Source organism: Cebus imitator, unplaced genomic scaffold (assembly GCF_001604975.1).
Source record: "Cebus imitator isolate Cc_AM_T3 unplaced genomic scaffold, Cebus_imitator-1.0 Scaffold47, whole genome shotgun sequence".
NCBI classification, from domain to species: domain Eukaryota; kingdom Metazoa; phylum Chordata; class Mammalia; order Primates; family Cebidae; genus Cebus; species Cebus imitator.
In genome coordinates, this window is record NW_016107362.1 from 2,124,621 (window position 1) to 2,136,749 (window position 12,129).

A 12,129-nucleotide genomic window follows, 5' to 3' on the forward strand; every position below is an offset into this window, starting at 1 on the left:
AGCTGGGTGCGGTGGCTCACGCCTGCAATCCCAGCACTTTGAGAAACCGAGGTGGGCGGATCACTTGAGGTCAGGAGTTCGAGACCAGCCTGGCCAATATGGTGAAATCTTGTCTCTACTAAAAATACAAAAATCAGCTGGGCGTGATGGTAGGGTGCCTGTAATCCCAACTACTCAGGAGGCTGAGGAATGAGAATCACCTGAACCCAGGAGATGGAGGTTGCAGTGAGCCGAGACTGCACGCCACTGCACTCTAGCCTGGGCTATAGAGTGAGACTCCATCTCAGAAAAAAACAAAAAGAACTGGGTTCATATCCCACATCCAAAAGACCCTGAACAAATGTACTGTTTCTGATCCTTACTTTCCTCTCCCACAATGAAGATGAAAACTCCTTGCTCCTATGGTGGTTGTGAAGATTAAATTCATTTATGCATCTATTAAATATTCATAGAACACCTGTTATGTACAGACCAGGCACTGCGGGTGTAGCAAAGAAGACAACACAGCCCGTGGACCTCAACCTCAATGGATTTCTGGAAGACAGATATTGAGTAACAGGTGAGGAGTTTGATGAATGTTATTAAATGGGACATATGGAATGCTGCAGGTCTGTGTGACAGAGGAGAGCATTAGTCAGGGGAAATGACCTTTCTTCAGGGAGTTGGAAGATGGGTAAATGTCATCCTGTTGAAGACAGGGAGGCAGGAGGCAGGGAGGGAATGTAAGATGTTTCTGCGGCCTTGGCTAATGTTGGCCGACTCAGCAGTGAAAGAATTAATGATGGGACCTGAACTAAATGTGAGTTAGGTAGGATCATAGCTCAGAGTTTTTTCCTCAAAATGCTCAACTTGTGAGTTTCTTACCAAATGTGAAACAAAATCCCATTTAACTTCTTTATAGCTGTGAACTAAGAACCACAAAGCAGGCTGCTTTTGTGTTTTTTTTCCCCAGAATGTGGAACACTTAGGAGCACTGTGGGATAATGTGTCTTTCAAATCTCTCTGGTGTTCCAAATGTCATATTTTCATTATGTCTGAAACTACTTCACAAAATTTGAATAACATAATTAGTCTTTGCCAAACATAATTTCTTAAGAGTCTTTAGATCCTTTGTGGTAATTAAAATCACTGCAACTTCTATAAAGGCATACGATATCTAGGTTGTTGGATATCATTTTTATACTGCCATTCATCAAAACCTATCATTCAGCTAAACAATGAGTGGGGAAAAGGTGCTATAGCTAAAAAACTAAAGTTACAATTGCCATTATTAGAGAGAGTGTAGATTTTGCACTTAAAGCAAAAATGCTTTTAAAAATATTAATTGCTGGGCACAGTGGCCCATGCCTGTAATCCCAGCACTTTGGGAGGTCGGGCGAGTGGATCACCTGAGGTCGGGAGTTTGAGACCATCCTGACCAACAAGGAGAAACCATGTCTTTACTAAAAATACAAAATTAGCCATGCGTGATGGCACATGGCTGTAATCCCAGCTACTTGGGAGGCTGAGGCAGGAGAATCGCTTGAACCCGGGAGGCAAAGGTTGTGGTGAGTTGAGATCAAGCCATTGCACTCTAGCCTGGGCAACAAATGCGAAACTCCATCTCAAAAAATATATATATATTACTTGGTAAACCCCAGGTACAACCAAATTGTTCTTTTTTCTTTTTTCTTTTGGAAGCAGAGTCTCACTCCGTCACCCAGGCTGGAGTACAGAGGTGCAATCTCAGCTTACCGCAGCCTCAGTTTACCAGGCTCAAGCGATCCTCCCACCTCTGCCTCCTGAGTAGCTGGGACTCCAGGTGCTCAACACCACACCTGGCCAAGGTTTTGTATTTTTAATAGAAACAGTGTTTCACCATGTTGCCCCTGCTGGTCTTGAACTCCTGGGCTCAAGTGATCTGCCTGGCTCAGCCTCCAAGAGTGCAGAGGTTACAGGCATGAGCCACCGCGCCCAGCCTCAGATATATTCTGCTATTTTCTCTTGTGCTGTCCCATATAGTAGCCACTAGACACATGTAGTTATTTACATTTAGATTTAAATTAATTAAAACTAGATAAAATTTAGCATTCAATTCCTCATTCTCATGAGTCACATTTTAAATGTTCAATAGCCACATGTGACTGGTGGCTACATATCAGTGCAGATAAGGAACATTTTGTCATCACCAAAAGTTCTTTGACACTGCTTTAAAGGTCCAGCTAGTAAAAAGAGCTAGGATGCACGCTTGCTTAAGTTTGGATTGAAATGGGTTTTCCTTTATTCCCATTTCTGTCTAGAGGAGCACTAAGAGTATTTAAAATTGCTTCTAGAAATACATCTTTGAAAATGTGGGTATGCAGTTAATGAAAAAGGCTGTTTCTCTTGGCATTAGTATAAGAATTAATAATCGATATCTGCTGTAAGAGAATGGTTCATGTTTCACAGACATTAAAGTCATGATTTTGGAAACCATTTAATGACATCAGAAAGTGCTAATGCTATAATATTAATTCAAAAAAACCTACAGACACAATAAGATACCAAAATATACTCAAGATGGTAATTTTTTAGCAATTAATTTGTGATTTTTCTATTTTTCCATAATTTATAAAAGAGTTTGTGTTATTTAGTTAACAGAGGAAAAATTTTTTTTTTAAATGTAGACATTTGAGGTTTGGAGTAGATAGATAAGTAAAATCCAAAGCACAAAACAGATCAATGAAGGCGAGGCCTCCTTTTCTGTTTTAATGGGTAACTGAAAGGTTGGTGGCATTAAAAGAACTTGGGGCCAGGCGTGGTAGCTCATGCCTGTAATCCCAGAGCTTTAGAGGCCAAGGCAGATGGATCACCTGAGGTCAGGAGTTCCAGACCAGCCTGACCAACATGGTGAAACCCCATCTCTACTAAATACAAAAAATTAGCCAGGCGTGGTGGTGCATGCCTATAATCCCAGCTACTTGGGAAGCTGAGGCAGAAGAATCCCTTGAACCCAGGAGGTGGAGGTGTGTGCTGAGATCATGCCATTGCACTCCAGCCTGGGCAACGAGAGTGAAACTCTGTCTCAAAAAAAAATTTTTTTTTAAGCGCTTGGCTAGCAGTTTCCGTGAAGGACCTAACTAATAAGTGTGATTCAGAAAATAAGTCTGTGGACTGGAGCAGTTGAAGAAGGTGATATTAAAGCCAATATCAACATACCAGGCCACCTGCAGACTGTAGTAAGGAACTAGGTTCAAACACAAAGAAATCAAAATGTCAGGGCATAAAAGCAAGCTACTTCAAAACCTCACAGCTTTATTGAATTAAAAACCATCAAGTTATTTAAAAAGTCATTTTCTGTACTTAATTTTGATTATTTTAAAATTAACTATCTTAACTTTTTTACAGGTGATTTTGGACAATCTGCTTTTCCACTTTTTCAAGACTTTTCTTAACATTCAGGCAGTGCTTACTTATCATTGTGCCGATGAATCAGCCGAATTGAAATTACAGCACTTTTATAAACGAACTCTAATCTCACACACTCTGCATTTTAGATATATTTTAATGTACATACACATATACAAGTGGATTTATATAAAGACAAATGAAACATGTTCATATGTAAGTACTTAAATGTTATCTATTGTAACATCAAACTATATAATTTTGCTGAATTCTTTTCCTTGACTATATCACATACATGGATGCTTTGTAGCTATCTACTGGGTCTGTTAGTCAGTTGAGAATGTTTTTAATTAAAGATGAATTTAAGGTTAAACTCCTAGTGAAATTAGAATAGTTATGAGGAAGACAGTCGATCTGTGAAGCACATTTCATCTGGTTGAGACCAGCAGCAGTGACCTTCCAGCAGCAGAGCTGGAGAAGGCATAATTTTATGCAGTGGACAAGTGTGGAGGGGTGAGGGATGGGGGATACTGCTTGAGGGTAGGCAGGGAAAGGACTGGAAGAAAGGGAATTAAACAATACGAGCTGGGCTCAGTGGCTCACAGCTGTAATCCCAGCACTTTGGGAGGCCGAGGCGGGTGGATCACGAGGTTGGGAGTTCGAGACCAGCCTGCCTAACATGGTAAAACACTGTCTCAACTAAAAAGACAAAAATTAGCAAGGGTTTTTGGTGGGCGCCTGTAATCCCAGCTACTTGGGAGGCTGAGGCAGAAGAATTGCTTGAACCTGGAAGGTGGAGGTTGCAGTGAGCTGAGATCATGCCACTGTACTCCAGCCTGGGTGACAGAGCGAGACTCCATCTCAAAAAAACAAAAAAACAACAAAAAACGAAAAAGCACTAAAAGCAAATTGTATCCCTTTTGTAATGTTGCCCAACACCCTCATGATGCAAACGTCTGTCACAATCCTAAAAATCGTCTTGCTTTGGAGCATCTGTTAGGCTGCTTGGAAAGTGCTATAGACCAGACAAAGGGCCCTCACCATCCATTAAGAAGAGCCTGTCAAGTCATCTTCGGGCATTAAAAGATCAAATAACTTAACGTTTTCATTTGAATTCCCCTGTGGAGACAGCCTTTGATGCATTTCACAATATTCTGCATTTTCCCACAATTTAGCTACCAACTGCTTAAGAAAGGTCCAGGAACAGATTCTCCAAGTGGCGTTTTCATCTACTATTTTGTTCCCTCGTGGCAAGGACCAAACTACTTATCACTCGGACAGTCCTCAGCTACAGGAGCAAGAATGAAAACAAACTGCACTAAGTTTGCAGATGTCAATTTTGAATACACAGCTTTGCTGGGAAAATTGGAGTTTATCTTTTCATTATGCTCCCAACTCAGAAATGAAGTTAAGGCTCATTAAGGAGAGAGGCACCATTTGTTTGTTCTTTACCAATCTTGGCTGAGATTGCCATTTAAATTCACATGGCTCATGGCAGGACTGTTGAACTTATTCATACCACAAAGGAAGCCTAAGGCACTATGTCAACACGTTGACTGAGGCTAGTCTGAAGGTAGCGGGTTATCTCAATTGGTCACAGTTGGTTACAATTGCACTCCTTGTTCTGCTCTTTCCTCCCTTCTCACTACTGCACTTAAGTAGTCTTATAAAAAAAAAAAAAAAGAAAGAAAAATGAAAAAGTCCACACATTTACTGAACGTGCAGTGAGTACATTTACTGAGCGTGCAGTGAGTGCATAGCACTGTGTTCAACACCAGGAATATAATGACAGATATATTCAGCTTCAACCTTTGTAGGCTTATGATGTTTCTCCAACCACCAGGCTGACACGTTACAGGGATCATCTTACTTTTTATCCCGTGGAAGAAGGAGAAGAGAGGAGAGAGGGTCTAGTCAGTGCACCTGTTCTGTATCTTGGTCCCTGCAGTACAGATGATGACTGGACATTTTTTTTTTTTTGAGATGGAGTTTTGCTCTTGTTGCCCAGGCTGGAGTACAATGGCGTGATCTAGGCTCATCACAACCTCCACCTCCTGGGTTCAAGCGATTCTCCTGCCTCAGCCTCCAGAGTAGCTGGGATTACAGGCATGCGCCACCCATGCCTGGCTAATTTTTGTGTTTTTAGTAGAGACAGGGTTTCTCCATGTTGGTCAGGCTAGTCTTGAATTCCTGACCTCAGGTGATCCACCTGTCTCAGCCTCCCAAAGTGCTGGGATTACAGGTGCCAGCCACCACACCTGGCTAATTTTTGTATTTTTAGTAGAGACAGAGTTTCACCATTTGGCCAAGATGGTCTCAATCTCCTATGGTCTTGATCTCCTGACCTTGTGATCCGCCCGTTGCTCTGTCACCAGGCTGGGGTGCAGTGGCGTGATCTTGGCTCACCATAACCTCTTCTCCTGAGTTCAAGTGATTCTCATGCCTCAGCCTCCCGAGTAGCTGGGATTACAGGCGCCAGCCACCATACCTGGCTAATTTTTGTATTTTTAGTAGAGACGGGGTTTCACCATTTGGACAGGATGGTCTCGATCTCCTATGGTCTCGATCTCTTGACCTTGTGATCCGCCCACCTCAGCCTCCCAAAATGTTGGCGTGAGCCACCACTCCTGGCCTTTTTTTTTTCTTAAGACAGAGTCTCACTCTTTCACCTAGGCTAACATATTACAGATATTACAGGTTCCAGAGATTAGGACATAGGCATCTTTGGGTCCACAGTGCTGCCTGCCACACAAACCCACATGCTTTCCTCCCTCAGCGTCATTTCCTCTCTGAAGCCCATTGCAGAGATTTTTGGAGCAAAGAACATTTCCTGTGGTGCAAGCATGGAAGGGCTTATCTAAGAGGAGGCCTAAAAGGGCAAGCAGTCCTTAGGAGAAGGAAGCTGGAGGAAGCACTGGGTGTCCACAGCCTGCAGAAGATAGGAAGAGCCGGCCAGAGCAGATGTTCCTTCTCTTTAGAGAGAACAGAGGAAGGTAGGTTTCCAGGGAGGGAGGGGTAGTGGGGGCAGGGGAAAGTCTAGAGATGGCTCCAAAAAACCATGAGAATTCTCAGGAGAAAAAAGTCTCCTTTTGGTCTGGCATGATGGCTAATGCCTGTGATTTGGGAGGCCAAGGTGGGCGGATCACTTGAGGTCAGGAGTTCGAGACCAGCCTGGCCAACATGGTGAAAATCCATCTCTACTAAAAATACAAAAATTAGCCAGTTTTGGTGGCAGGCGCCTGTAATCCCAGCTGCTTGGGAGGCTGAGGCACGAGAATTCCTTGAACCTGGAAGGCAGAGGCTGCAGGGAGCCAAAATTGCGCCACTGTACTCCAGCCTGGGCGACAAAGTGAGGCTCTGTCAAAAAAAAAAAAAAAAAAAAAAAAAAAAAAAAAAAAAGCCAATACCATTTAGCACTGATGAGGGTACCAAAGTAGAACTTTCTTGCTCTTTTTCACTTTCCCCTACAACCCAAACCTGTGAAGGTAAAACAAAGTCAAAACCAAAACTGGTTGCGAGATGGTGACTGAGGAACAGAAAAACCTGGCAGAAAAGGAGAGAAAAAGGCCAATTTCTTCAGGATACAGATGGTGATATGGAGATTTACAGATTTGTTAGGGGCCTGGTGGACTGACACCTGTGTGTTGGGGCCGAGGGAGTAGGAGTGGTCAAAGGAGACAGTGAACTGGAATGCAGTTGCAGCAGAGGCCTCAGCCTGTCCTATGAGGGAGTTCTGCGGCTGGGTGGCCCTTCTTAAATTGTCTGACCTTGGAAGAGGGTGCTTGATACTTCCTCACCCCCATTAACCAGTCATTGGATGAGGGCTGCCCCTGGGGAGGAGGCATGACCTTGGCTGAGGCACTTTCTTTTGCTAAGGGCAATTTCCAGAGTTAGGGCCAATCTCTGGAGTCAGGGCCAATCCCAATAGATGGGGGAAGATTGGTACATCCCTGTGGGTAGTACACAGTGGCATCCACTACAGTGTCTGCAGGGACACAAGCGGAGTGGGGAGGAGTGGGGGAGAAAGGGGGGGGAGAGAGAGAGAGAGAGAGAGAGAGAGAGAGAGAGAGGTTTAAAGTATTGCAGGAGACTTGACTTTCAATTAGTGTCCAGAGTAGTTTTATTACCTTACAGGAACTAGGAAAATTAAAGGACTTGCTCTAAACTTCATCCATGAGCAAGGAAAGAAATATCCCCACTGAATAAATGTATAGGTCGGTGTCATTAAATAGCTAGCTAGATTAAGTTACTTACATTCCTCCAACCTTAGTTATAATTGCAGCAGTTTCCAGAGAAGCAGCATCTGGGAAGGTTACCTTTGCATAGGAAAATTCCACAAGGGGTGTGATTATGCAAAGGCAGGCCTAGACCACGGGTTCTACACTTGTGTATATGTGTCTGTGTGTGTGTACGAATGCGCCTTGGATCACTTTGGCAGTCAGTATAGCCTATGGAATCTCATCTCAGAATCATGTTTTCCTATGCATAAAATAAAATTTGTAGTATTACAAAGAAAATCAATCATATTCAAATAATGTCAGCTGGGTGCCGTGGCTCATGCCTCTAATCTCAGCACTTTGGGAGGTTAAGGTGGTCAGATTGCTTGAACCCAAGAGTTCAAGACCAGCCTAGGTAATATAATGAGACGCTGTCTCAAAAAAAAAAAAAATTAGCTGGGTGTGGTGGTACGCACTTGTAGTCTGACTACCTGGGGGCTGAGGTGAGAGGATTGCTTGAGCCCAGGAGGTCAAGGCTGTTGAGTGATCATACCATTGCACTCCAGTCTGGGCAACAGGGTGAGACCCTGTTTCAAAAAAATAAAAATAAATATTGTCATTCAACTATTTTAAAAATTGTGATAGAGTGATATATGTGCCATTTACACAGATTAAATAACAAGATTTAATTTTAAAATCATGTTATGCAATGTGAACTTTTAAATATCAAAGTAATTTTAAAATAATGATAGATATAAGCAGAATTTTGAGATATCTGTGTGACTCTAATGTAATATGAAAACATCTGGGACGCCTCTTGGTGCCAGTGTCACAGATACTGGTAATTTTACTGAGGTTGTTGTTTACATTCATAAAGGAAATGCCAAACTTCACTTTGAAGTTATTGAAAATAAAGAGGTGATTTTTTTTTCTACTCAAGTCTGCAGCCCCCCTGAATTCTATTTGCAGACTCCTTGGGAGTCCATGGACTCCAGGTTAAAACTTTTACAATCTGAAATAGGCTTAGCTGATCCTCTATATCATAACAAAGTAATAAGCATGTTCAGCATCCTTTTGGGGAAGGTGGGCTAATGATGAGGCATGTTGAAGGTCTTAGAATTCAAAGAGAGAGAGAGAGGGAGGGAGGGAGAGAGAGAGAAAAAGAGAGAGAGGAGCAGGGCTACAGTAAAGAGGTAAGTTAGGCCCAGGGATCTATAAATGATATTGGCCAAATTATCAGGAAAAGTCTGTTACACACAGCTCCTTTTTGTCAGTGTGTTGTAGGGGGAAAGAAGAAGACAATTGTACATATTTGGGGAGGGGCAACAAAGAGAAGTGCAGCCATCCATGTGACGCTAGAGTGGCTACCCCAGAACTACCTCCAGAGAGCAGTTAGGAGCCAGCTGACCATGAATAAACAGCTGGCAGTGTGGGCTGAGTCATGGTGACCAAGGACCAACCTTCTTCAATCCAAATATGTTAGAGGCAAGTGTCTACTGCCTAAAAGGGAGAAGCTGAATCCTGTATGGACAGGAGCTAGCCAGAGGCTAGACACTGAGGTTACTTCTAGCTAAATAGGTGAATGTGACTCTGTTCACCAAGGGCTGGGGTCAGGAGGGATGTTGAGCAGAGGAGCATCTACTGTGTGCAACATATAGAAGGAGTATTCTGCCACGGTTGTGGGATACGATGGGACAGTCACAGGTAGAGATATATTATGGTAGAAAGAATGATAAATATCTCATTAGTAATTTTAAAATTTTGACTACATGTTGATATGGTTTGGCTGTGCCCCCACCCAAATCTCAACTTGAATTATATTGCCCAGAATTCTTATGTGTTGTGGGAGGGACCCAGGGGGAGGTAACTGAATCATGGGCGGGTCTTTCCCTTGCTATTCGCATGATAGTGAATCAGTCTCATGAGATCTGATGGGTTTATCAGGGGTTTCTGCTTTTGCTTCTTCCTCTTTCTCTCTTGCTGCCACCATGTAAGAAGTGCCTCTTGCCTACAGCCATGATTGTGAGACCTTCCCTGGCCATGGGGAACTGTAAGTGCAATTAAACCTTTTCCTTTTCTAAATTGCCCAGTCTTGCATATGTCTTTATCAGCAGTGTGAAAATGGACTAATACACATATTGAAATGATATTTTGGATATATGGGATTAAATGAAATATATTATTATAACTAATTTCACCTGTTTTTTTTTTTAATGTGGCCACCAGAAAATTTAGAACTACTTATATGATTGGTATTATATTCCTATTTGTAGAAATAACAGGAAGTTATTTTACCTAGACAAAGCGCATGCCATTAACTCATGTAACTCCTATAGTTATAATCTGGCTTAGACTACATGAACGCTTTGTAAGCTTTTGTAATCTTCCTCATGTTCTCTCTTTTCTTATTTTCTCTCTGGTTTTGGGGAAACGCTTTAACATAAAAAAGGGCCCATATGCTGTCCTCCTGGTGTCACAGAGGTGGGAACAGTGGGGATGTGATGGTCCATGCTAAACCCAGGGTGGGATGAGAAAATTGTCCCCTATAAAGGGACAGATTTTGTAGTCGCAGGAACTAAGAAGCTATCCAAGTAGACTAACTTGTTGGCAATGCCGAAAGGAAGAAAAGAAGAATTTGTGTTATTAACCTGCACCTTGGCAACAGAATAGCTCATATGCAATTCTCAAGAGTTCCGAAGACACTGGCAGCAAGGACTAGGTTAAGAAAGGTTCAGCTGTCTCATATCCTCCTTCCCACTATCTGGATCTCACACCTCATAGACTACCAGACCCACCAAATTATCTTAGTAGATCAGTCCTTTTGTGGCCTAACTAGCCAATCCTGAAACTCATCATCTGAACCCCTTATCCTTCAAAACTGCTAAATTCCTTGAAAAGCCTCTAGAATATCAGGCTCCTTCCTGGAAAAGCCCTAACCATGAATCTAGCCCCTAAGCTGCCTTCTCCATTTCTACCTCTGAGTTTCCAGGTATGCGTATGGAGCATCATTCAATCCTGCAGATTGGCCAATGAAAAATTCATGGGCTTCAGTCCCAGCTGTACCCTCCGCAATGCACAGCAGTGCACACTGGGCGGCTCTCCCATTCCCTTCAGTAATCATTCAAATTCTTACTCTCAGGGGCCCTGAGGATTGGTAAAAAGCACCCTTTCCATCAGTTAGTTTATTATGATATTATGGCTCAATCTGGACAGCTCTGACCTTGGGGTAGGAGGAAATGGGGGGATTTCCAGGGTCCCTGTGGGAAGCTTCCTTGGCTGCATACACATTCTCATACACATTCTGTGCCCACTTTGTAACAACTTGTCCCCCTCCCCAATGTTTGGTTTCCACAGCGTCAGTAGCTTGTTTATTTCTATGCTATCTGTACCCTCCTGCCACAGGGAAAAAGAAGCAAGGTTGGAGTCTGGTAGACATGAGTCAGACCTCTGAGGGTGGGAGAAGTAACCTCAGGGGATGCTCAGTGTGTGATTCACACAGAACACAGCCATGCATGGGTATGAGTGTGCCAGTGCTAGTGTACAATGTGAACTCTTTTTTTCCGAATATATACATGGCCTTACGTATAGTGTGGGCTTACATTCAGGAGGATATTTTCTGCTTTTCCATGATTGGATCAGGAGGCCAGGATCTTTGAGGGCCTTCACATTCTGGGATAAGTTAATATATGGTGCCCTTGTGCAGTACAGAACACAGACACCTTTACTGAGGGCCTTGCCATAGTCTCCTCAAAACCCTTGCACCATTCCCATCTATTCCGTTGTCAGAGGATGGCTGCCTTAGTTCATTTTAAGCTTCTATAACAGAATACTGTAGACTGGGTGATATATTGTTTAGAAACAATAGAGATTTATTTGGCCATTCACCTCACAGTTCTGTAGACTGGGAAATCCAAGAGCATAGCACCAGCATCTGGTGAGGGCCTTCGTGTTGCATTATCCCATGGAGAAGGCAGAAGGTAAGTGAGCACAGGAGACAGAGAGGAAATTGGACAGAATTCATTGTTTTTATATGGAACCCACTCCCTCAATAACTAACCCACTCCTGAGATAACAGCCTCAATCTATTATTAAGGTCAGAGCCCTTACAACCTAATGACCTCTTAAGGGTCCCACTTCTTAATACCATCACAATGGCAACTAAATTATAACATAAATTTTGGCTGGGACATTCAGATCATAGCAATGGCTTTGCCTCTATTGATGAGAACTTTCTGAACTTTCTGTTTTCCATGGGCAAATCTATACATTGGTGCTTTCTCTTGTCTCTCCCTTCCATTTCAGAGCATCAAGTGTTTGTCTTTGATGTCAACTACTCCTATGCTCTTGATCTTATCATCAAGTTCCTCTGCATCTTACTACATTAGGTATTCTCCTTGCTCTGATTTCTTCACATATTTCTCTCCATGTGCTTTTCAGTTGTCCCATAAAATTGATTTCAATCCATAAAAACCTTCACTTGACTACCAAGGTTCTCCTTCCAACATTTTCTCTCTTCTATTTCAGCCAAATTTCTGGAAAGAGAATT